The sequence below is a fragment of the Rana temporaria genome, chromosome 8 (genome assembly GCF_905171775.1).
Source record: "Rana temporaria chromosome 8, aRanTem1.1, whole genome shotgun sequence".
NCBI classification, from domain to species: domain Eukaryota; kingdom Metazoa; phylum Chordata; class Amphibia; order Anura; family Ranidae; genus Rana; species Rana temporaria.
The window spans coordinates 120,698,341-120,725,886 of record NC_053496.1 but is presented as its reverse complement, the minus strand read 5'-3'; the positions used below and the strand labels follow the sequence as shown (position 1 = coordinate 120,725,886).

Here is a 27,546-nt window from a genome sequence, read left to right as displayed (position 1 = left end):
TGTACCCAAGTTTATCGATCAACTTGGGTACAAGCAGCCTGTCCTTTTTTTATGGGATTATTGCCAGCGGTTATAGTCGCTACCCCCTCCACCAGAAGAACACAATAGCTCCGTGGGAGGGATTACCACCAAATAGTACTGACCGTGTTAATGGGGGAATTGAGTGATTTTTGCAACCTGTGGTTGCAGGAAAGAAGATCTCTAGATCTATGGCTGGCCTAAGGCCGGTGTGCATGAGCCCTTACTGTCACAAGGTCTGTAAATCAAGTAGTCCTAAACACATTTCAGGGGAGAAAAAATTCAAATCTACCCCATAGTATAGTCTAAAATGTTCTGCATTGTTATAATCACTATAACAATCCTAGTAATACAAAGTCTTCAACAATCACTGAAAATGTTCCTTCTATATACATCATAGATCTGTGCAGCCTATTACATTAGGGTGTGCACCCCAAAGCTCACATATGACTTTCTCTGCAGCCTCAGCTGCATGGAACAATGAATGAATAGAAAGCGATCTGTACCAAGTGGCTTCCTGTTCATTCACAAACTGAAGCATAGTAAACAAAGTTTATTATCCTTCCCCTGCTCTTCATCCGGAAACATCCCCCCACAGCAGCTGGAAGGAGAGGAGGAAAGCCAGCAGCAGTGTGGGGCAGGGAGCCAACACAGGGGGGGGGGGGTACAGTAGGGGGAATCGGCACTGCATGTAGTGATCAGGGAGTGCCCAGGTACACCTGGCACTCCTATGTATATACTATTAGGAAATTGAGTCATCTAAAAGTTCCTAAAGTTCCATATTTTAGCACCAGCTGAACGTCAGTGTATAGTCAGCTGTAGTACCATTGTAAAGTCCCACACATACCTGTTGATCCTACCCGTGAAGCCCACCTAATGCAGCTTTCTATAATTTATCAGTGGCAACAATGCTGCACTGCTCCTAAATTCAGAGCAGAGTTTCCACTCCCCAGTGGGCTGGGCCTGTGTGCACAATTAGCAATGTCACTGCTGATTCAGAATGCTTCTCATGGTGAGCTGTAAGGTCTAGGAGGGGGAGTGTGTGAGATACAGATGAAGTTTTTGGATCAGTCAGGGTAGATAAAGGAAGTTTGTTTTACTTTACGAGGCTTGTACATAAACTGGAGTTGGTACTTGTTTGGATTGTCATACAGGAGGAGCACTGCACAAGGCTATTTTATCAGCAAATTCTCAGTGACTTGAAGTCAGATCTCCAGATCAGCATAATGTTCCCAAAGTACTGAAGCCATAAGGTCTGCATGACAGCCAGGGAACATGCATTTTCAGATGAGATCAGCAATGGGAGCCTTCTTATTCTCCAAGTACAGCTTTCTTTTATGCAAGGCATTCTATACATGAAACTCCCACTGATAGTGCAGTATGTTGCACATTGTACACCTTGCTACATTTTATTTTAAACATTCTAGTCAAAGTACCCACAGCTAGAAGTAACAATAATATGTACATGTAACACAAAAACTAATGAAAGGATATACTGCCCTGTTATTTTAAGCAAAACTCTATTTTCAAAACAGGCCAAACACACTTTACCAAACCGTAAATACAATATCTGTTGTAAACATTGCAAAGTAGCATTGCTATAAATCCCTTGACAGTCCGGCATCCATCAGAGTGGAGATCCAGGAAGCTGCAGCCCAGAAGGTGGTCCTTCTCTCTCCAGCGATATCTATGAATTGTCACTTCATGTAACTGCAGCATCTGGATACAGACTCTCCACCAATAGCAGCCAGGCCTTGTACGTCAATGGAAACCCATTTATCTTTCCAATTCCCATTCCCCGGCACACAGATCATCGCACACTATTCCCAGGAAGATGCAAAAAGCCCCTTCAGCATTTATAAGATAAAAAGTAGCAAAAAAGGTAACTCAAGTCCCTAAAAATATCAGAGTATATGAAAGTCTCTAATTCAGTGAGCCCCAAAGATTAGTGACAGTTTACTAACTGCAAGGTGGAAGAACCAGAAGTAAACCAATAACAAGGCTTTGTAAACTTTCCAACATGCACAGGACATACAAAGCAATACTGTAATGTCTTAAATGGGGTTAAAATAAAAGCAACAAAAGTAAAATAATTGACATGCCTTCCCCATCAAGCAGTCATAGAGATGGTCTGTATTGTCACGAATAACATTGTTTATTATTCTGGTATTGGGCTTGTGATGGGAAGGTGGAAAAGGAACATATGGCGCCCACTTATGACTGTTGTGATACTAAATAGCACTTGTTCTCTCCGTAACACCTTGATGACCACAGAGGCCTGCTAGGTGCTGCAGTCTCTACTGCTAAGGATGATGGGACCGCCTTTCCAAACCCCTTACCATAGCATCATGACACCATGCACTGCATCTCTCCACCCACAATATGCCATACAGTCAATGCCCAACTGATTGAAAAGTCCTCACCCCCTCCTCCTTACCCCCAAGAAGAAAGCCACTTACCCACAAGTTTATTCCAACCAGTCCTCCCCTAGCCCTCGGCTTCTTCTGTGGCACAGGAGGACCACATAGGTCTCAAAGCACTTCCAGGCAACGGCGAACAAAAGCCAGGCAGACTCAAGTCTTTAATTTCAGCAGCACAAGCCGGGCAGTAGCCACCATCACCACCACCATGCTGCCTCTTCTCCCTCCCCTCTAAGGACACCCTGCTCTCTCTCTCTCTTCTGCCTGTCCAGCTACTGCACAACACTCATCAATTATTAATTGCTTGTCTCCAGATTTCCAGGCAAAACCAATAACAGATGGGCTCCCTGCTAATGGCTCAGTGTGTAGCAGCCAACTGGCTGTGTGTGTTTGCAGCCTCCAGAGACAATGAGAAGAATCAGGTTAAGCCTCCTAACTTCACACATGCCCAGGCAGACACAATGTAGTCCCCCCCAGTGCAGCACTGCAGTCTCAGCCCCGGCCAGGGGAACAAGACGGATCTCAACAGGGTTTTGTCTCACCTCAGCACCATGCGGCAGGAATTCTCCAGCCTTTCCTTTCCACACTCTGTGTCTAGAGAGCTTTGCTGTTTTCTGTTACACACATTCACCATGCACACACACACACACATACACACACACACATTCACACTCAGGCAGCCTCAGTCATTTGCCAGAAGGCAGAGAGGAGAGACAGAGGAGGAGGAGGGGGGTGTAGTGGGAGAGAAAGGGAGGAAAAAAAAAAAAAAAAAAACAAGCAGCAGCTCACATTACAAAACTTACACCGAGGGGAGGTGCTAGGCACTATCCTTTAACCCTTTCACCAGCACAGGCCACTATGGGGCGAGGGGCGAACAGACAACCCACCGCACTCAGGAGACAAGATTCAGCAGCAAAATACATTACACTACTGATAGGGAAAATAAATGTGGGGTGTCCTTTTTCACACACTCCTCCCTGAACTTAGGATACCACTGACTGGGGCTGACTGCCATTCAAGACATGATGGCACAGACCACATTCATTCACTACAAATGCTTTTCTGTGCTCCCTCCGCAGCCAGATAGTCTGGGAAAAGGACATGCAAATGAGGCCAGCTGCACAATGCCTGGCATACATTGTGCTCAAAGTACACGGAGCAAAACATATGCCATGATAAAGGTGCCCACAGCTTCTGTATGCAGTGCCAGTGCAATCACATTGAAATATACATTCCAAATAAGCAGCTAGTGACCTAGAGCAGCCTTTTTCAGCTGGCATAATGCTGAAAAATTGACCATAAATTGTATACAAGCTGGCGTGTGGATAAGGGGCCACAGGTTTTCATTGTGCACCATTACAACCTTCTAGCTGCCAGCGGCTTAATGACCAATGACATCATCAGTTGATAAGGAGGATGTCAGTCACCTGCATAGCATTCTTGCTTGACCCTCCCCTGCCCCTCTCCATCAGCATTGGCATCACATTATCATGAGTGATGGAGAAAAACTGAGGGAGAAGAGAAACACTGGAATACTAGTCAGCACCAGTTTGCAAAATTGTATTTGCTTAAGAAGAATAAATCACCTCCAACGTTAGGTGTCATACTTGGACTTGTGGATGTTGAACAATATAAAACCATTAGAACCGTTTTTACATTTTAGGCCCCTTCTACACAGGGACGGATCGATCCGCTTTCAGCGGTACACCAGCTCAGCTGGAGATTTCTCCGCTGAGTCGGCGGGTGACAGGTCCCTCTCTGCTGACTGAGCGGGGAAGGGCTTGTGCAGCGCCGCTGTCTCCTATGGAGAGATCGGACGAAAATGGACAGCATGTCCGTTTTCATCAGATCTCACCCGATCCAATATGGACGGATGGTGATGTATCGCCATATGTCTGATTTTAGTGGATCGGGTCGGATGTCAGCGGACATGTCTCCACTGACATCCAACGCTCCATAGAGATGTATGGAGCGGCAATTTAGGTCTGCCGACAAAACTGACAGGCGGATCAGAGCGGTCCCGACCGTGTGAAAGGGGCCTTAGAATCAAGACTCAAGACTGTCCATAGAATTTAAAGGGTGCCTACAAGACTGTCCGTAATATTTAAAGGGTGCCTACAAGACTGTCCGTAATATTTAAAGGGTGCCTTGAGATTGTCCATTTTTTAAGGGTGTCTCAAGACTGTCCATAATATTTAAAGGGTGCATTGGCTGAAAAAAGATTGAGAAACACTGATCTAGAGGTCAATACAATTATCAATTGTAAAAGGAAGTGACTCCAGTTGTCGCCCACCAATCATCTGTGAGCCATGTGACAGGGTCAGACTGGATATAGACTAATCACACCATCAGTATCTTATACCAATATTTTACAGCACACTGCAGGTCAAAGAAATTTAAGGGCCCATTCACACTAGAATGCTGAGTGGGAAATAGGGTTGCCACCTCATCGCCTTAAAACCAAACACAAATTAATTACACAGGTTCTGTGCCCGATTAAGGTGGTAATTAAACTCACATGGTGCCTTATCTGCATTAATCGCAGATGTATTAATGTAATATTAAATTAGCTTCAGAACTGGTGTAATTCGTGTGTGTTTGGGTTAAAGCAGTAGTAAAGCCTGCTTTGTGATTTTTCCCTACAGGTAAGCCTATAAAACTTACCTGTAGGTAAAATTAATATCTCTTAAGTGTGCGCCGTTTAGTGGATAGTCACCCTGGATTCTGCCGGTGACGTCACTGTGTGGGAGGAGTGACATCATCGCAGCTCTGGCCAATCACATAGCCAGAGTGTGCGAACCCAGAAGGAAGAATGGGGGAAGATGTCAGCCCTCCGAGGTGACAGCACGCCACTGGAAGGCTTTGTTCCAAGGTAAGCATTTCATAATGTGCTAGTGTGCGCATTCCGTGACAGATTCCAGCACCGCAATCACATCACACTGCCCTTGCGATCTGCAGCAGATGTCAGCTCAAAGTTAACGAAAACCCAAATTAAGGTTGCAAACGCAGTGTAGTTGCCCACATCAGAATTGTATGGTAGAAATATACCATGTGATCCCGATGCAATGTGTTTCCAAAAAACAGAAATCAGCAGAGCTTTACCACATTCACTAAGCTCTGGGAAAAGTTTGTGCAACTGCCCTTGCAAAGTGCTCAGTTTATTTGCCTTTAGTAAAAAAAAAAAAAAAAGCTCCTTTTATCATTAAAAATCCATCCTTGAGCTTGCTTAGTGACTCTGCCTAGGCTCAGATGATGTCATCAGTCTGCTACAGGCAGGAGAAGCACTTCTCTCTCCCTGTGATCAGAATGTACATTTTAAATGTAGCAAGTTGTAAGAGGAGAGGCTGCAGCTGGGGCTGATCTGTGCCAGACACTTGTGAACACAGCCAAAAAAGGCACAGCCATCGGGATTTGTTTGCAGATTCTGTATGATGCATGAACAGAAGTGCAAATGCATTGTCAGAGGGAGCACTGTGAGCTCAGCAAGAGAAATATTACTAAACAGGAAAAATATATTTGATGAAAGGAAACCTGTGCTAAGGGGAATTTGTAGATTGCTACTGCCGACCAAAAATTGCAGTTATCTGGCTGTTATGCGAATACACGTAGCAATGTCTAGTTGGAGACCCCCAAAACAAGTGTGCAGACCTAGGTTCACTCAGACTTTACCTATTTCTTCTAGGTCAGGCAACAAGCAATTCCAGGAGATGGAGGATTGGCAGCTGCCATTTTGATGTTGGATCAGGTCTACTTTACATAAGTCTATTCCCTTGTTTCATAACTTGTCATCAGGACGAGGGTACAAACTGCTGCTGTGTCACCATATGTGATGAACGCAGGTGCTGAGCACACATGGGCACCGGCTAGATAATCCATATAAAGTTGTAACTGGAAACTTTGCAGACCAAATATTTCTGGAATAGCCCGATATAGCCTAGGTGCAGATATCGTCATTCCATTCCCCATATTTGTGGATAAAAATAACTAGAGGGCCAATTCATCTTCTATCCCATGGGTCTTCAAACTATGGCCCTCCAGTTGTTCAGGAACTACAATTCCCATCATGCCTAGTCATGTCTGTGAATGTCAGTGTGTTACAATGCCTCATGGGATGTGTAGTTCTACAACAGCTGGAGGGCTTTAGTTTGAGGATCCCTGTTCTAAGCCATAAGGAATGAACTGTGAAAACGTTTCTTCCCCGATTTCCTCCAATATCGCTCTCTTTGCACCTTAAACTAGCCATAGATGTTAGAAAATCCAGCAAAGGATCATCTAAAAATACGATCTTTCCATGCATTCATTTCACCCATCAGCTACATATTTTCATTTGTTTTCAACATTTATAATTTTTTTGATTTATCCAGGTTAAACTTTTGCACGTTTTTTTTTTTTTTTTTTATCAATTTCACTGCCAATGATTAGAGAATGATTCAAAACAAAAGTTTCCAACGTGACAGTTCATTTCTTCCCCAGATGAACTGGATATCGATTGTCCAATTGAGCACATTAACCATTAGAAAATGGAACGATTATTTGGTCCTCTCGATTTTTTGTTCGATAGTCCATGGCCAGCTTTAGACCTCATACACACTATTAGATATTCTACAGATTTCTGTCTTCAGATTTACCAAAACCATATAATATGAGGTCAAACCACAAGAGTTTCAATTTGTATGCAATCAGGCAGGCCCTTGTACTACATGGTTTTGGTAAATCTGATGACAGAAATCTGCAGAAAATCTAATAGTGTGTATGGGGTCCCTCTTTCCTTCCTTGGTTACACCTCTGTCCAGAGACACAAGAGACTATCTAACCTCCTTTTTATTTCCTCAATGAATGAATATGACTAGCAATAGCTGGCTCTACAAATTGCTTGAGGGCTTGGGATCATTGCTCACCAGCAGTATATATGGTGGGTTAATTGTCAAAGGAAAGGAATCCCACTCCATGGAATGACTTGCTCTTTATTGGCGGTGGGGGTGGATCAGGCCAGATAGAAGCAGAAGCTACAATTCAATAGGAGCAATGTCAGCCTGAGCCTCCTGCACATTTCACAATACCATTCTGCTACTTTGTAATGTTTCCGTGGTTTTCAAAATAGAGAAGTATTTGTAAATATAGAACTTCCTTTACAAATCGAATTTGACAAGCAAGTGAGAGAGGATAAAAGTTGAACAAACCAGAGTAAAGAATCATATCAATTAGGACAAAGACTGGTGAATTCTCAGCCAATGGTATATGAACCCAGGAAAGATGATGACAGATTCAGGATTCCATTTAAATATATTATAATAAAAGAAAAAATCTTGATTTTTAGTTCAAAACAAGGTTGCTTAGAGAATATAAGTAATTCGATGGAAGTGGTAGTAAATTAGTAAATGTATGTACAGCATGGTGCACTGGAGATAGGCTGACCTACACACCATGGGTTACTTCATAAGCATTGACTTCCAATAGAGGTTATGCTTCAAACCTGGCCTACTGAAGCCTGCCATACGTGGCAGGAATCGTCCAAACTTCACACCATGGGTGGTCCTGTTGGCACCATCTGGCTTGACAAAAGTTGATTTTTCTATAGATTTTTGACAAAGAAGCAGGGTGGAAAATTGTCAGTTGAATAGTGGCTGAATGCGATCAGATGCAGTCACTGTTAGGGTGTTCTGACAGCTACAGACTGTTAGAATACAGCACATAGCTGGCAGAGGAGATTCCTTCACGCTGATTAGCATTAATAGAGGAATCTATTAGACTGTTCTGCTTCAGCCTTCACTAAATCAATACGTGTATAGCTAGCCTCACATTTAGTGTCCATTCACACCAGAAACTAGGCATGTTTGACTGCATGTGTACATGCATGCAAATCAGTGTGTTTGAAGCGTGTTCCCTGCATTTGTGGTGTGGAAAAATGCAGCAAGCTTTACTTTTTTTTTTTTTTACTGCACTGAACTGCACTGCAATGATGTGAACTAGGCCCATAGTATTACCTTGATTTTTGGGCTGTCTATGCAGCGGAAGTGCAGTTCAAAATGCATCCAACTGCATTCGGTGTGAAAGGGCCCTTAAAGCTCTACGTAACTTAGACCCCACTTATTTGATAGAACCTCTAATTCCCCATACTCCACCACACTCACACCGCTCCTTAGGGAAAGGAAATCTAAAATATGTTGGACCTTGTGCATTCTATCATGCAGCACCCTCGGTATGGATCTCCCTCTCATCCATTGTCCGGGAAGCATCCTCTGTGACTGTTTTTCAAAGCAGACTTAAGACACATCTATTCACCTAGGCTTGTAGCTACACCTTACAAATCCCCTTCAAAGATTCCAGTGCCAAATTGATAAGCACTTGGAGTACCCAGGGAGAAAAGGGCCATAGAAATACTATAACAAAGTAAACAGTTTAATACAGTAAGAGCTGAAGAAAGATAGAAGGATTCATACAGGCACTGGAAGGGGTACACACATACTTGATATCTATGCTATAATGTGGTACTTGAAATCATGTTGAGAAATGAGAATTGCTGCCTTCATTCAAGAAACTGCAGATAGAGTAAAGCTGCATAAGTTGGGCTCCCTCTAGAGGAAAAACAAAGAAGGACAACCTTTTAAATGAGCCTTGTTTTTTGACCTGGATGTGTAATGATCAAAGGTTCAATTTGGTGTATAAGGAAATAAAATCATCTGTGTCAGTCACCTTAAAAAAATTGAATGACCGTTTCATACATGGCCTGCATCTCCGCGTCCCTGGCTCTCTCCCAGCAATAAGCCACAAGACTTTGCAACATTCACCACTTCCAGTACGGTCAGATTGGTGTGTCCCCAGCCGGGCCTTGTGCTTCCATCCTGACACCCATGTTATTACAGGTCACAGAAATTACGAGTCGGAATAAGGAATCCCAGGCACACGCCTGCAAGCAATGAGCTTGGTGGAGGCTGCAGCCCATACTGTACAGTAAGTTCACTCAGTCCCCCTGCAAAGTCCCAAAACTGCCTGTTGAGCCCAACAGTGAAGTCCGTCCAATGTGGACTGTGGTGGTGTGGCAACAATGCTGCATTGCTCCTTATTATAGAGCAGAGACAATACTCTCATACAGGCTGTGCCTACCTGCACTAGAGTGGGACGAAAAAATATAGCAGAGAGGCATGGCATCAGCATTTTCACTTCTCATTCATTAGTCTGTAGCTTGTCAATCACCACCTGGCCACACCTAGTCCTGCCACATGTATTATATTGCAGCTTGCCAATCATTACATGTAGTGGCTGCATCAGTTTTTTTTCCCTTTTTTCATCTGGTGATCTTACTTCCCGTATTAGTGAGACACAACTCTGGAGGAATGATTAAAGGAGGCACATCAGACAATAGCATTGTCAGTCTTGGGGGGGGGGGGGGGTAGTGGTAAATGTATTTGTAGATTTAGATACATTAATAAATTGAAGCCAAACTCCAGCGCAACTTTATAATAAATTACAGCAAACATTTCTTTTGGGATAAAGGTTTTGCATGAATAAATAAAAGCTGGTCCTTTTAATCACCCCTGCCAGTGTTAGGTGGTTTGTCTCATCCATGTAAACTGATAAATTCTGCTGAAGAGCCTGTGAAAAACAGACTTGCTGGCTGGATCATCAGATGAAAATAGCAGAAAGCCTAAAAAAGAAAAATACTGCAGCCATCACATCTATGAACTGGTAAGCTGCAAGCATATAAAAGCATACAGCTTTAAGTTTAGTGGTCTTTAAAAGTGAACCTCCCCCACGGCTACATACACACAACTTTCGTTTCCTCCCTCACAGTACCATCAAACCACTAGGAAAAAAATACTCAGTATTTCTAAGTATGAGAAGCATTTAAAGGTGAAGTTTAGCCTGTGTAAATGTTGCCATTCTTCGTTCCTTATTTCCTCTTATAAAAAACATGCCAATGTCTTTTTTAAATAAAATCTTGCCATTCTTAGGACATACTTTATGTGAGACCCAGTGATGTCTTTGCGAGGACTCTGTGCTTCTCTATGCAATACAGCCAGACTATGGCTGCTAGGAGGAGCTTTCAGGGTACTGTACATAGCTTCCTGATAACATGTGCCCAGATGTGAAGCCAACTGTCCATGACTGAAAGAACTGAACGCCAATTAAAGGTAAGGGCTAGGGATAGTAAGGCTGGGGTGGAAAGAACTAAATGATGCTGGGAATCCAGGCAAAAATTAGGCAGGCATTATATGACTTTTTGCAGCTTCTAATACATATGACCAGAAGCTCAAAATGGGCAGTGAAAATCGGCTTAGCAATTTCAATACAGGAGAGAATCCTGTGCAACTCTGTGCAAGACTGTAGGTAAGGCTGAACTCTCTCAGCTTCTTCCCATAATACATTGGTGGGTGCCTGAGAGCAGAGAGAGTGCCCGGCCCCATGTAGGCTTTCACCACACTGATGTGGAACTTATGCATGGCACTACCAGGGGTGGAGGGTGTTCTGTGCTACTGAATGGGCAAAGGATGGGTCCACTTCACTTTAATGTATTTAGGTATATAAAGTGGCTGCCGACTGCAAATCACTTTCTCTTTTGTTCCAGAAATTCCCTATTGGCAATAAGGCAGAAGAGTTCCTGGCAGACTCCAGCCTTGTTCTTAGTCATAGAGGCCCTTTTATATATATAAAAATAAAAATAAATGATCTACCGGTAATTATATATATATATATATATATATATATATATTACACACACATATACACACACACACACACATACCCACACACACAGTGGGGAAATTAACCATTTGATCCCCTGCAGATTTTGTAAGTTTGCCCACTTGCAAAGAAATGAAGGGTCTATAATTGTAAATATAGGTGTATTTTAAAAGATAGTGACAGACTATCGACCAAAAATCCAGAAATGTTTTAAAACAGATGATACAAATGTTATAAATTGAGTTGCAGTTTAGTGCAGGGGTCTCCAAACTTATTAAACAAAGGGCCACTTTATTGCCCTTCAGACTTTAGGAGGGCTGGATTGGGGCCAGCAAGGGAAGAAAAAGAAGAAAGAGAACATATATGGCCTCAGGGTTGGTGGTCAATAGGAAGAGGAGTATTCCCCCTATTAGTAAGAGGAATAGTATCCCATCAATGGTATCAGTGGATAATATAGTGCCCCATTGTTGGTGTCAATGGGAGGAATAGTGCCTCATGTCAGTGGGAGGAATTGTGCCCCAAGGGCCGGATAAAGGCTAGCAAAGGGCCACATCTGGCCCTCGGGCCGCAGTTTGGAGACCCCTGGTTTAATGAGTAAAAAGTATTTAATCCCCTACCAAACAACAATAATTCTGGTTCCCACAGACTGGTTACAGCTTAGTCCTGTCAATTTAAGAAGGTTCACCATCCACCATCATGGGCAAGACCAAAGAGCTGTCAAAGGATGTCAGGGACAAGATTGTAGACCTGCACAAATCTGGAATGGGCTACAAGACCAATAGCAAGAAGCTTGGCAAGGAGACTGTTCGAACGATGTATCACAAATGAAAGAAATAGAAAATAACCAATAATCCATGCAATATTTTACCTCATGGGGTAAGAATGATCATGAGAAAAGTGAGAGACCAGCCCAGAACTACACGGGAGGAGATTGGGAATGATCTCAAGGCAGTTGGGACCACAGTCACCAAGCAAACCATTGGTAACAATATGCCGCCATGGTCTGCAATCCTGCAGTGCCCGCAAGGTCCCCCCCCCCAAGAAGGCACATGTACAGACCTATCTGAAGTTTGCTAATGAACATTTAAATGATTCAGAGAAGGATTGGGAGAAAGTGCTGTGGTCAGATAAGACCAAAATTGAGCTCTTTGGCATTAAATCAACTCGCCGTGTTTGGAGGAAGAAAAAAGCTGACCATGACCCCAAGAACACCATCCCTACAGACAAGCACGCTATACCGCCGGGAAACGGCCGCTAGCGATGCGGTATTAACCCCCGCTAGCGGCCGATAAAGAGTTAATACCGCCCGCAATGCGCCTCTATAGAGGCAAATTGCGGGTGGTATTGCCGCGGTTTCCCATTGCTTTCAATGGGAAGGGGCGGTATACATGCCGCTCCTCTCACCGCTCCAAAGTTGCCGCTGACTGGAGATTTTTTTCTCTCCCGCCAGCGCATCGCCTCAGTGTGAAAGCCCTCGGGCTTTCACATTGAGTAGGCAGTGAAGGAGTTTTTCAGACGGTATAGCAGCGCTATTTTTAGCGCTGTACCGCCTGAAAAACTCCTCAGTGTGAAAGGGGTCTAACTTCAGCTTGCTCAGTGAAGCTTTGAAAACAAAAGCTAGAAGCCGATTGGTTGCCATGCACAGCTGCTCCAGTTCTGGTCAATCCCCCTGTTGTATTTAGGGAAGTTATCACCAAATATCTGGTTAGGTGAAATATTGTTAAAGTGATCTGGTTGCAGTTATTACATTGTTATACCGAATTAATGTGAACCAGGAAAATAATTGAGAAATGTTTCTTCATCACAGTCCATTAAAGTAAAGTCAGAGATAGAAACACACATGAAACTACATGAAAAAGTCTAAACTAGCCAAAGTTATACACACAATTAAAACACATACTTATGCTCCCGGGAGTCACAGATATATGTGGGCAGCTGTGGCCGAGAGGCTCGTACAATTGACAGGCTAAAAGAAGCTGTGGTTGTCCCCCCACAGTTGAAATGTATTTGGGCATCTGGCTTACCTGCAGTTAGGGACCGATGACTGGCCCCTGGACACCATCTGTCTGCTAGGGCCAATCATCTGCACTTAACCACAGAATGTGCACATACATGTAGCTCCTGTACGCCTGTCGTTTGTGCAAACTTACGGGCCGCAGCTACTTGCCTAAGCCTCATTCATTCCTGTGGCAAGAGTCTGCTGATTCCTACTTCTGGAATCACAGGTGTAAAGTAGAATGAGATTTGGTAGCCTTATCCTTCAAACAGTAAAAGTCTTCTCCTCAAGATCATCATTTGTTGGCGATTTAGCACCAGGAATTCTGAAGCTGCTTTTTTGCCTGAGCCAACTTTTCCAACTTTGTACCAATTCCACAGTGTTGTGGGATGTGAGGCAGATGCCCTCCAGTGACACCATCAGTGTAATTCAGTGGTCATAGGAAGGAGTGGGTGGCATATGCCTCTGATAAGATCAAAGTCGTGAGAGGTTCCTAAAAGGCAGGATGCCTAGGCACTGTGCAAAGGTGATCTGCAGCTTCTAATCAAGGAAGTATATGAGATAGACACACTTTTCTTTAGCGATTGCTTTGTCACCTCAAACATTGATCATGAATCCTAAAACTTTAGTAACGGGTCACTTTAAGGGCTTATTCACACTGCATCTCAAAAAACCTGCTCCTACAGGCTTATGAGCTTTTTTGAGCCCTCAGTCTTTACTGCTTGACGTTAGCCAATATGTCCATGCAAACTATGGTTCTTTCAGGAGTGTACAGGCAGAAAAAACACTCTAAACTAGAGTTTTTGAGAGGAGCTTTCGAGCAGAAAAGACGCCCAAATATGCACAAAAAAAGTGTGAAAATTCTCAATGAAGCTCAAAAACACTCACACATACAAAAAAAAAGGAAAAGTGAGCTGAGGAAAGGGTTTGTGAACAAAACGCTTAAGCTCAAAGAAGCTCAACAAAAATGCACTACAAAGCACACGCTTCTTCCAGACTTTAGGCAGAGAAATAAAGGCTCAACAAGCAGCTTTTTTCTGAGCTGCAGTGTGCATGAGCCCTAAATACTTGTTGAGTAATAGACTCAAAGCCTTGGGTAATGTGCTGCCAAGTTTATTTTAGTACTACTGGCCACTGACATATGGCCATGTGATCTCTGTTGAAGGGAAAGTATAAAGTCCATCTATAACTTTTTTTATGTATAGAAAGAACAGTTTGAATATGGAACTGGGATTTTAAAAGGTGTTGAATGCTTCATAAATTCATCAGCGCATTCTTACAAAATGTTCATATTTTTTACAAAATTAATTAAAAAGAATCTCTGGGGTATCAATCCTCTTAAAAACAGGAGATAGTTAAACAAGCCATATTCAAAATCAAAACCCCCAAAGGACTCAACACCTTTAAAATCCACGACGTTGGCATGACTTTGTAAATCTCAAGATTGGATAGAATGAAGTTCACACACTCTAAAAGGTAAAATAGTTCTTGGCTGGAAGTTCCGCTTTAGGAATAAATAGACAGGATAAGGGGTGCAAGAAAAAAACATGTATTAATATTAATGGTGGGGATATTACATACTAGAGATATAACCTGAAGGCCACCTAGACACACATATTACGATCCTCTGGCATTCAGCCCATGGATAGTAAAAAGTGACTAGGTATGTGTTTAGCTAAAATGAATTGTACATGAGTCAGCTGAGGGCTGGTTTATCCAGTTCAAGCTTGGGTGGCTCCCTGTAGGACAGGCATCGTCCTGTGAAGACACTAGGAGTTCCGGGAGAGCGCTCAGACCGGCCTAGTCACCCTGAAGGGAACGCCTGTAGCTATATGTCATTTCTGCACATTAGCTTAAAGAATGCATTTACACCTAAACTACACAACTTTGTGCATAGAAAGTTGATGATTTTCTCATCAATCAGAATAGGCTGTAAAGCCAGTAAACAACTTACACCTAGTAGTAGTGAAACACAAAAGGGTTATTAAACACCGTAAACATCTCTAAAAGGAGCTTTTTGGAAAAGCTCCTTTTCAAACCAATTTGGAAAAAATCTAGTGAAGCCTTGTAAAGAAAATTGACCTTGAGTAATTTCTGAAGGATTCTCAATATCAATTGAGCTAAACTACATCCAACCTTTAATACATAAACACAAAACGTAGTATAGATGCCAAGCACCAGGACATGAACAGGTAAAGATATAATTAAAGCAGAACTCCAGCAAAACAACTAAATACAGCAGAAACACATGCATGCAATGTCTTGCTCCCAGTAATAAATAATTCTATTAAGCTAGGCTGGTAATCCAGGCACCCATTCCAGACAGTATAACCAGGTCAGTGACCTTACTTTTGCTACTGTACAGTTAAGCAATATATCTGGGCCACCAACCAAACCCCAGCCTGCTTACTAGACGGTGAAGTGGCACAAATAAACAGATAAGTTCCTCTGCTCACTGCATTCTCTTCTGTCAGCAGGCTCTCTGTGTTAGCGCTGTACAATGGAGCAGGGCACAACTGGCTTACACTGCTGGCTCTCCCATTCCTAGACATCTAAAATTATACATTCATGTACTTTCAGTATGCTTTTTTTTTCTCTCTATTAAGAAACTTAAAGTTCCAGCTTTCACTCTCAGGCTTTGGGAATTGTATTTCCTCAGTGGAAGAGGCACCACAGACAGCCTATTAAAGACACAGAACATGCTAACAGGATAAAAAAAAAATAGTAAAGAAAGTTTACACTCTACATTGTATGTCGCTCTTGAATATACATAAGCTGTGACATAACGTGTGCCATCCAGTGTCAGTGCTGCCGTGGCCTCACTGGTTTTCAGGATTACTTTTCCTGATTACCAATGACCCAATAAATGGTGCCATGTGTCAAAGCATGTTACTCTATAGGTAAATCAGATGTAAGGATCAGCATTCTAGAACATAGACATTACAGGGGTCTCAAACTGGCAGCCTTCAAGCTGTTGCAAAACTACAAGTCCCATGAGGCATTGCAAGGCTGAGTTACAAGCATTTCTCCCACAGGGAGAGACATGATGGGCCTTGTAGTTTCGCAAGAGCTGGAGAGCCGCCACTTTGAGACCCCTGATCTACAATGACTGACCGTACAATTAAAGGTCTGTGAAATACTTCAAAATGTGGATGATTTAATTGCATGTCTCAAAGATGTATGTACCCCTATACAATATCTACCGTTTTCCAAAAACGTTTTCCTTGTGTGTTGGGTCACCTATCATATCCTTTAGTGTGTTTACATTTATTACCAAAACCCCCTAAATGGGAATACATCTTCATACAACCCCTTACATTTTAATACAACCCCTTACATTTTAATACAACCCCTTACATTTTAATACAACCCCTTACATTTTAATACAACCCCTTACATTTTAATAAAGAATTAAAAACAAAATCTCTTTGTGCAAGATTTGATACTTCTTAATCCCCCAAACTGTGATTATGACTTTACTATAGTAGAATTATAGGCTGAGAATGCCAAAGGCACCCCATTACTATGGGTTAGGAACCTTTGCTACCCCAGAATAACAGAAGCAGGTAATATACTCTTTATCCAAACAGTCGACATGCAATTTTCCTCCATTGATATCTGCGAGGAATGGTTCACCACTGCAGTGCACACTCATTCTGTTTATGGAATCCTATTTACTGCACTAGTGGAGTGGGTCAGGCAGCAGAAGATTGACCAATGGAGGCAGAGTAGGAGAGGTGGAAAACAAGGTAACAAGGGAGAAGCAAGGAGTGATGTAAGCAGTGGAAGAAAAGGGGAGGGAGGACTACACAGAAAAAAAATGATGTAAAGAGGTAGGAGGAGGCGGCGCAGGAGAAAAAAAAAAAAAAAAGAAAGGATGTTAGGAGAAAAATGATGGAATCCCTTGGTAAGGCTGCTTTAAAAGGAATACTTCCTCCTCTGGGCCAATTTGTTTACCTATTTCACTTAGCAGATTTTGGCAGAGGAGCTTACAGTCTGCAACGGAGACCTGCTGGGCATAGCGCTTTTTGCAAAACAGAATCTGTAAGCCCCTCGGTGACAGGAGGCGATAGTGACCCAGAGAGAAATGCCAGCTCTCCCAGCTCGACATAACCATGGCAACCATTCTCCGCACTCGACGTGTAGGCTAACCGGAAAATAAAAGAATACACAGGAATCCATTTCTAAACACGCACACGGGCTGGATGATATACAATCTGTACTTAACCCTGCTGTCTCCAGAAGTACACACAACAAAATATATTGGATTGGCTGTTCTTAGCCAAGCGTACTACTGCAGCTCATCATTTGACCCGTAATGTCCACTTACAAGGTGGCAGGTGCAATCTCTGCACATCATACCAGAGCATATCCTTGGGGGGGGGGGGGGGAGCACACAAACGTAAATTATTCTTTGGGGATAAAGGGTAAAATGGTCTCCAAGTTCTCCTGTGTTAGGTCTCATTTATATAACCAGAAACACTAAATGCATCATACAGTGTATGCAAAAGAATAAACACAGAACGATGCCTAAAATGAATAAAAAAACATGCATTTTACCATACGTAGCAAGCATTAACTTTAGTGAATGAAAAGGATGCACACGCCTGTAGCTGAGGGAGGTAGAGCCGGGTACAATATGGTTTTTGAACTACACGGACTGATCCAAGTCCTATAGCAGTACATCTAGACCCACCTGGTTCCAATGAGGAAAGCATTAGGTGCAGCCTTCTCCAGGAGGGCCTTCCACCAGTGGGAGAGGTCTGCAGCAAACACAAATCCTGCTCAACACCCAGGGAGACAGCCCATGGTTACATCCCCACTGCTCTCCAGTGTGACCTAGTTAGCACGGAATTCCTGGGGGTGTTGCTAAATCCTCCAGGTAACTCGGCTGTGGTTTTCACTTCAGTTTGTAAACACTTTTTTTCCCTCCATAGAGAAACATGGGAATTGTGCAGTCAGGGGAAAAAGCTTAGGCAGACAATCACTGCTTTATATTCGCCATGCAAGCTACGGGGATAGGCACATATTAAATTACCTGAACATGTGTTATCCTGACTCTGCATGTAAGCATGGACACCTGTGTAGCACTAAACTACCCAACAAGCTACACGCTAAATTTTGATGAACAGGGATGGAATCACTTATATAAGGGATGTGCTTATGGGAATAACAATTGTATGAGGGATGTCATAGGGAGTCTGCTCTAGGGATGTCTTGTAGTAAAGAGGAAGACACCACTGCAAGTAAACACAGGGAGAATTCCATGTATGTGGAATGGTGTGCCTGCTGGGTCCCTAGTTTCAGGAAGTTGTTATATTGAGTACTTTAGCGTCTATAGCAATTTTTATTTCATATTATCAAATGCTTACTCTTCCATATTTTTGTTATTTCATTAAAAACAGACAATATTCAATTATTCCCCCATAGGAGTAGCATTGTAACTTGCAGATGTTAAAGGACAACCTTTAGGCTGCATTCACACCTGAATGTTTTGTAGCTTGATACTCAACAAATCCTATTCATTTCAATGACCCTTGTTCATGCTCAGATGTAAAAACGGGGGCCATTGAAAGGGATTATGCTGGTTGAGCATCTTCAAGCTTCGAGCTACAAAACACTCAGGTGTGAATGCAGCCTTCATGAAGTTGTCATTTAATAAATCTGATACCCAAGTGCAGCCCACCAGAGATAATACTTACCTTCCTTCCCTCCCTCCAGGTTTTTTTCATACTGGACATGCACACCTCAGCCCTATTTATTCCTATGGGTGAGCCATGATCATGGTGGCCTTCGGTGATCTCTTGGGGATATAGCTTACCCATGGAAAACTATGTGCCCATTATGTGGAAAAGTTTTCTGGTTGTGGGTACTAAAACTTAAATTTTTAGCACCAAATCCCATACGTGCCCATTATGAAAAAGAGCTGATCAGGACCAGGTCAGAGGAAAGATCGCTGGATCAGGGAGGAGGGTAAACATTAACCCAGGTTTACTGCACACATGACAGTGAGGGTTTGTATTAAATGATAGCTTTACTGTATTTCAAGTTGTCAAAAATGCCTCGATGACTAAAGGGTCAGCTAGATCACCTGAAAAATGTGAACGTTATAAAATCTCTGACTGATATAGTGCAGTTGTGAAGGTTAGAACCAGGAATACATGTACACTATACTACCAAGCGTATTGGGACGCCTGCTTTTACACGCACAGCTCTATTGGCATCCCAGTCTTAAGCCTCATACACACGAGAATCCCGGCCATTTGTATGCTTCCTAGCAGTTTTTCCCGGGAAAAATAGAGAACCTGCTCTCTATTTTTCCGTCGGGATTCCCGGCAGAGTGTTTCCTGCCGAGAAAACCGGTCGTCTGTATGCTTACCTGTCCGAGGTAAACCTGCGCATGCTCGATAAGACTTTGACGCATGCGCGGTAGCATACAAGCTTAGTGTGGGGTGTAGCAGGATGGCATCCAATGTGACGAGCGATGGCTCGTCATAGTCGATGTCACTGCGTTCTTGCCATTCAGGTGGTTCTTTTGAGTGGCTGTCTGTATGCACGGCTTTGCAAGGCTAGCTTGCCAGGAATCCAGTCAGGAAAACCGTCGTTTTTTTTCCTGACAGGATTCCCGGCCGTGTGTACAGGGCTTTAGGGTTCAATATTGAGTTGGCCCACCCATTGTAGCTATAACAGCTTCAATTCTTCTGGGAAGGCTGTCCACAAGGTTTAGGAGTGTGTCTATGGGAATGTTTGACAATTCTTCCAGAAGCACATTTGTGAGGTCAGGCACTGATATTAGACTAGAAGGCCCGGCTTGCAGTCCCCACTCCAATTCATCTCAAAGGTGTTTTATCGGTTTGAGGTTAGGACTCTATGCAGGCTAGTCAATTTCCTCCATCCCAAAGTCCATGTCTTCATGGATCTTGCTTTGTGCACCGGTCCAACTCATTTAGTGGAAGGGGGATTATGGTGTGGGGTTGTTTTTCAGGGGTTGGGCTTGGCCCCTTTATTCCAGTGAAGGGAACTCTTAAAGTGTCAGCATACCAAGACATTTTGGACTATTTAATTCTCCCAACTTTATGGGAACAGTTTGGGGATGGCCCCTTCCTGTTCCAACATGACTGCGCACCAGTGCACAAAGCAAGGTCCACAAAGACATGGATGAGCGAGTTTGGGGTGGAGGAACTTGACTGACCTGCACAGAGTCCTGACCTCATCCTGATAGAACACCTTGGGATGAATTAGAGTGGAGACTGTGAGCCAGGACTTTTTGCCAACATCAGTGCCTGACCTCACAACTGTGCTTCTGGAAGAATGGTCAAACATTCATAGACACACTCCTAACCCTTGTGGACAGCCTTCCCAGAAGAGTTGAAGCTGTTATAGCTGCAAAGGGTGGGCCAACTCAATACTGAATGCTACGAACTAAGACTTGTATGCCATTCAAATTCATGTGCGTGTAAAGGCAGGTGTCCCAATATTTTTGTGTATATACACTATATTACCAAAAGTACTATTCAAGCAAAGAGGGACAAAACAAAGCCATAGGAAGCTTGGCTATCTGAGGAGAGCTTTGTGTAGACCTACCAAGCCCTTCAAATTGTCCGAAAAAGAGTTAATATCGCCTGCAATGCGCCTCTGCAGAGGTGCATTGCCGGCGGTATAGCTGCGGTTTCCCATTGCTTTCAATTGGAATGAGCAGTGGAGGAGCGGTAAACACACCGCTCCTCTCACCGCTCCAAAGATGCTGCTAGCAGGACTTTTGGAGCGGTCCTGCTAGCACACCACTCCAGTGTGAAAGCCCCCGGCCTTTCACACTGGAAAAACAGCGGCCGCTGTTTAGGGTCAGTTTGCAGGCACTATTTTTTAGCGCAATAGCGCCTGTAAACCGCCACAGTGTGAAAAGGGCCTTAGCAGTCTACCACAGACATGGCAGGATGACTGACACAAAATTTAGGAAAATTATTAAATTGTTTTGGTTCTCCTTGCAATCTTCCAGACTGCGTTTGTAGGCAGGTGAATATGTCCTTTTTAATGTGCTGTTAATATGATCACTATCGATATTAATGCACTCAAGAAAAATGACTATAGTAAAGCTCCCATACATAGCCTGCTGTATAAGAGTAAACCATACACAATATTATTAAACAGTGCCACCTAGTGGCCAAACATGCCTCATACCTATCTTCTCTTATGATACATCATGTGCTTGCTACACACATCAGGAACAAATTATTCCTATTCCAGGGTCACAAGCACTAAGCACTGTCCATTACCAGCTGACCAGTCTGGAAGCGCGCACATTACTACCTTACACAGTATAGAAAGATGTTCCTTTATATATCTGATTGTACAATGTCCGGAAAGCATGTATAATATCCATGAACATTTCATAGCGACCAAGATTTTTCCTTTTATCACAGCTGGCAGAACGGTTAAAACAATAATTGCTTATTGATTGCTATTGGGTAATGCTCTACACATATTGCCCCTTGACCTTATTAAAAAACCTGATGTTATCTTAGAGGCTCATTAGATAAACAAGTCCATTGTATTTCCAAACCTCTTCCCTGGCATTGTATTTTACATATTAGGTGCCAGGCAGACATTCAATGGTGCCGTGTGATCAGAAACTAGATACAAATCATGAGAGATAGACCAGGAGCTTCTGCTTGTAAATGTTTACCTGATATAATAATAGGAAGTAGATAGTTAATAAGAGCGCATTACATAGAAATCTCTGATGGGCCTGTGAGGCACCAAAAGCAATTTTTAATTAACACGTAAGAAGAAATTAGTGCGCAGCTAAAATTTTCCAGTTCGTCAGTTTCTGCTTACTACAAATAGCCGATATATAAATACTCCGGCATGCTGGGCTAGCACCCTCCTCCAAGACTCTAATCTGGGGGATATTTTTAACCTGCTTGGAAATATCTCAGCCTACATTTATCTGTATGTCATAGCATGTGGTTTAGGGAAAGACAAGTTACACTGCAGGGGTCAACTTATCACATATTGAACTGAAAATGTATTTTCTAAGGCTCTGTGCTGGATTTCTACTGATCATCTGATTTCAGCTGTCCTAAAATATAGAAATACTACACAAGGGCCAACGCACTTACATTTTGGGAACACAAATGTCAACCATACCTAAAGCCCCCGATTTAGTGAAGGGTAAAGTGAGGCGAAATAAAGTGAACCTGGACCTGATGTTACTAATGTATACAGAGGAGTGTAGTAAAGTAAGACTGGCGATTACATCTTTCATACTACGAGATTTAATGGTTTATGGTCAGTAGAAGAGATGAGCTCAGGTGTGTTTGGATACTAGTCTGAACCTGCCTGAGCTATGCCACATGGAAGGAGTCACTGTGGGCAGCCAATCATATGAGACGTTCCCCGCCCCACTGCTGCCAGTATAAAAGGGCGTGTATACGTGCAGATGCGGGCGGTATATTTGTGTTCTGCTAATGTGATGATGGACAACACATAGTTAAATTTCTTAGTAAAAAAGTAATTATTGCCATAGGCTAAAGCTGTGTTCACTTCGAACATCCAATCACGTGCAGAAAATCAGGAAGGCTTCACTTTATCTCACCCCAACTGAACTCTCAGTTCTAGATCAGCTAAATACCAAGTGCATAACAACAAAAGGTGTCTTAGGCCCCTTTCACATGGAGCGGACTCCATCAAGTGGATCCGCCTGCTCATTGGGGGATCTGTCCGCTGATCCTCGCTGAGTAGGCAGATGACAGGTCCGTGTCTGCTCTTATGCAGAATGGAGACAGTCCGCAGTAAGATGGAAACGGACAGCCTGTCCATTTCCATCCGACTGTCATGCAATCCGCTAGATGGATGGGAAACAGATCGCCTTCTCTCTGTTTTTGGCTGCCCGGATCATATATCAGATGCAGGCAGGTGTAAATGGACACATCCACCGCCCCATAAAGAACAATGGGTTGTCCACTGGTGTAAAAGAGGCCATAAGAGTCCCTTCTTTCTAAAGCTAACTTCCGACAGAAAATTCTGTCCCCTGCCAACAGCTGCACAATGGGGCATTTACTCTGTGTGTGTGTGTGTGTGTGTAAACAGTGGCCTCTCTGCAGAGCTTTTGGCACATCCTCTACTGAGCCAAATCTATAGCTCTGCAATCAGCAAAGCTCATGTTCCCCCTGTTGATTGGAGAGTTCTGGATCTTACTTAGGTGACATAACTGACCTCTGAAGAGAGATTACGGCTTACCAAGAGTGAGAAAGTGAACAGAATGATGACAAGCTTTTCTATCTAGGCCAGGGGTCTCCAAACTTTTCAAACAAAGGGCCAGGTTTATTGTTCCTCAGCCTTTAGGAGGGCCAGATTGTGGCCAGCGGGGTAGAAAATGTGAGAATAAATATGGCCTCATAGTTTGCGATCAGTAGGATAAGGAGTATTGCTCATATTAGTAGGAGTAATTGTATCTCATCATTGGTATCAGTGGAAGAAAAAGTGCCCCCTTGTTGGAGTCAGTGGGAAGAATAGTGCCACATGTCAGTGGGAGGAATAAAGTCCTGAGGGCCGGATAAAGTCTAGCAAAGGGCCACATCTGGCCCTCGGGCCACAGTTTGGAGGCCCCCTGATCTAGGCTGTGGCTGCTTTGGAAAGAAAGACTAAGACATGGACACCATTTGTTTTGATGCACCGGGAGTATATTTAGCAAATTTAAAATGAAACTTCAGTAATTTTTTTCAATTTCCATCTATTAAATCTTCTGCCCTTGTTGTTTTAACGTTGGATAGTGAAAAAAATCTGCCAGTAAAATATCTTATACAGCCCACTTCCTGTTTTTTGTCTTGTCGTCATTAGCCTAAGCTTATGGCATCATGCACAGCTCTCTCTATCATGAGAGTTTGACATGAAGGGAGGGGGGGTGAGTCATAAAAGGGCCAATGAGGGCTGTAGAGCTGGAGGTGTGCCTCTGTGTATACCCAGGCAGTAGCTTTAGCTGCCCACTGTTAAAATAGTTGCAGCCAGACTCCGTGGAGGGAGATTTCTGAAACATATTTGGCAAGTACAGAATCACAGCATATATAAAATAATATTCAAAGTGGTTGGAGGGAAGCTTCAGAATGGCAAAGATGTTTTTATTACAAATTATGTGTGCAGACTGCAGTTCCTCTTTAAACATAAGGTGTAATTGGGCTTTAAGTACATAAGGGCCTATGTTCACTTCACTTCATCGTTAAGTAAATCAGGATAAGAGTGTACAACCGTTCTCCAATGTGTACAAATGCAGGGCGACATCAGAATCTACTACATGCCTTGCAATAACTGGATAGGGCGAGAGCAGCCTTGAGAACAATAATGTGCATTTATGAGTATCAGAAGTCATTGTCACTTGGAAAATGCATGCAGAAGAGAGATCAGTCTGGTTCATTACATGTGCTCCACAGCACTGAAAAAAAAATGCTACAAGTTTGGTACTTTGGAAGAAGACTGCTCTTCTCATCCCGGATTAAGGACAACCATTCTAAAAGTCATGTATGAGTGGAACAGCAGTTATCTGTTTTATTTGCAAAGGTATCCTCCTAAACCTATGTATACTGTATAGAAAAATAATAAAATGGGCAGCCACCTAGGGCGCAGCCACAGCTGCTGGTGTCCCTACTCTCTGCCGGCTTCCCAACACTCCGCTGGTTTCCCCACACCATCTGCCATAAGGCTACATCCTGCTGGTATTGTACACGCCTCCACGACTTGTACCTGCCTATTGTGTATGTACCGTATTTATCGCGGTATAGCACGCTCCCGGTAATTTGTTCCTATTGAGGCCAATGCAATATGCAGCAATGAAAGTGCATGCTGATGATACATAGTGGGCATTTGGGGGTCTCTGGGGCACTGCTGGTCTCCTCCCCTTCCTCGTCTGACTCCATATAAAGGAGGGTGCCAGCTCTCCCAGGTGTTGGGGACCTTGTGATAGCGCCCCTCTCAGACATAACAGTGGTGGGGACTGGGGAAGATGTTGCAGGTGAAGCAACTTGAACCACAGATCCTTCCGGCTCCTCCTCCGCAGCAGTACTTTTATGGGCATCCCACAAAGCCCCAGGCCACTCCTCGATCCCCTCACAAGGGGCTGAAGGCCCACACATCACCACCAACTGTGGCGGTTTCTCTGCGTGTAGGGCAGACGAATGTACCCATTATGGTCCAAGAGATCCACTTCCCTTTGCTGGGTGTGCCTTAAATCGCGTCAATGGATGGTACCGCTAATGCAGGCTCTCAATGGAGCGATCAACCCTGTGGTTCATGGGGGAGCCCTAGTGGGTGCTATCCTCCTCTTTTTCCACCAGGTCTGGAGTGGGTGTTTCTCTGCAGATGACATGGCCACAGTAGTGACCTTAGCAGCAATGGTCCATAGTGCATTAAGTATTGGCAGGGTACCAGGTAGTCATACGGAGCCTGCCCGACTGGGAGCACCTCAAAGAGGAAGGCCTGGCACTCCCTGCAACAGGCCCTGGATGTTGGAGTTGATGTTAGGACCCCGCACTCAGGACATACAGAGACCAAGGTTTCTGTGATCCTAGTGCGGCATACTGCCAGACTCCTTCTGGGCATGACACAAAGTCCAGCATCCAAAGAAACATCACGGATATCAGGTGATATAAAGTGAGGCCGTGTCACCTAAACTACAGGCTGTTTTAATACTTTTTATTTAATTTCTTTTAATTATGAAGTTTTATAATTTTTCTTGAAGGGGGGGTGGGATGGGTGCAAGTAGTTGGCGCAAAATAGTCTAGCACCGGTTCAGCCTGTTAGAGTCTTATGTCTTGGGGAAGAAAACCGCTAAGCCAGTTTACGACTGCCTTACAGGGATTTGGTATTAGACAAAATGTAATGTACTCGTAATCGTAAAATATAACAAAAATATTGTTTGATTTTTCATTGAAACATAGTCAGTTTAACAGTCAGTAAAAAAATATATACACTTATGGGCCCCTTCACATTGGTTTTCCAATCAGGTCTGCCTGTCTGTTATTCAGGCAGACCTGAACAGAAGTTCCATGAAGCTCTATTAGACAAGTAAACAGGCCTGTTTCCATTTAACCTGCCTATTTCTGAGCCCGCCCAGGTCCAAAAAAAAAAAGAAGTGATATCCCTCCTGTTCATCTCTGATTCATCGGGGGATCTGCTTACAGATCCTCTGCTGATTGGAGCAGATCCCGCTCCATGTGAAAGAGCCCCAAGTCCTAAAAAGGACATATCAGAATGATAATGCAATCTGCTCTATAAAACCTACATGTGAAATTTTCTGAAGCTTGTATATATACAGATAGCATGTCTAATATCTCTGCAGTGCATAACCAACTATATTTACAAACTGTAAGGCTGTGCAAACAGCCATTTAGTACAGTTTAGTGTAGACATTACACGTTGTGTAAACAAGTAAAAGGTCATACTGATCTGTGCACTTGCTAAGTGAATGAAAAATAATGGTCCTGTTAGACGAGTGTCTAAATTCTAAAGATGCAGGTTCAGGGGGCAATTTGGAGTTAAACAACCAATGCTACAGTTGAACCTGTGCCACCTTTCCAATAAGAGGAATATGGTAAAGAAAACACAAGAAGCAGATATGATCACTGAATTCCTATATCCTTCGACAAGGTGGTCACCTGACTACATTGCACCAGCCCACGGTCTACAAAAGCACACATTCTGGGAAAGTAAATGAGGGCATTGGCCATGATAGTTCAACTGTACTTTTGTGCACTACAAACACTATCTTCAGGTTTCTAACAACTGCAGGTTATGAGAACGAACACAAAAGTAGTAGCCATGTTGGCTTAATTTTTTGCGAGAATAGACATTTTTCTTTCTGAAGTATTGTATTAGGAGGAGTTTTTCATATGGGCCAGTGGCAACAACATAGGCACTTCTTCGAATTATCTGGTAAAGCGCTGTAAATGCGTAATGAAGGCGGCTCAATATCTGTTTGATACTTTTAAAATTTAAAACCAAAATATTCTATGATGGCATTTACCCCCTGAGACCTTTCTTTGAAGTACAGATTTTTTTTTTCATTCAACCATTGTGTATCTTCTTTATCTTGTTTTGTGAACAATGTGTGCATGCCATACGCACCCTAGACACCTTTCTGGGAATTTGACCTAATACGCCATGCTACAGTGGCTAGGCATCGAAGGCCACAACTGATGACCATTTTAGGTAATCCCAGATGCAAGAGAAATGAACAAAGCAGGTCAGTACTGTCATGCCAACAACCTAAACTCCCTGTGACACGCTCACTATAGTACACACGAGAACTGAATGCAAGCTAAATCTATCAACCGGTGAGGGTTTGTGATGCAACCTAGTGGTAAAGTGTTTAGCACTCACAGCACTGAGGTCTTGAGACATGTTTAAAGGCTGGGTTCAAAACGCATCTGTTTCACATAT

The 27,546-nt window shown here is 43.2% G+C and overlaps 1 protein-coding gene across 12 annotated transcripts in view; it reads right to left on the bottom strand.

Moving 5' to 3' along the window:
* The window catches only part of ZMIZ1 (zinc finger MIZ-type containing 1), a 423,333-nt gene that overhangs the window by 74,905 nt on the left and 320,882 nt on the right, over positions 1 to 27,546 (bottom strand). The window contains exon 1 of one of the 12 annotated variants that reach the window (XM_040320618.1): positions 2,981 to 3,148. The exons of 10 other annotated variants lie outside the window; for them this stretch is intronic. The gene's annotated coding sequence lies outside the window, so the exon portion shown is untranslated. Of the gene's footprint in view, positions 1 to 2,477; positions 2,958 to 2,980; positions 3,149 to 27,546 lie in introns of those variants that run through there. One more of the 12 variants, XM_040320619.1, reaches the window with a different exon arrangement.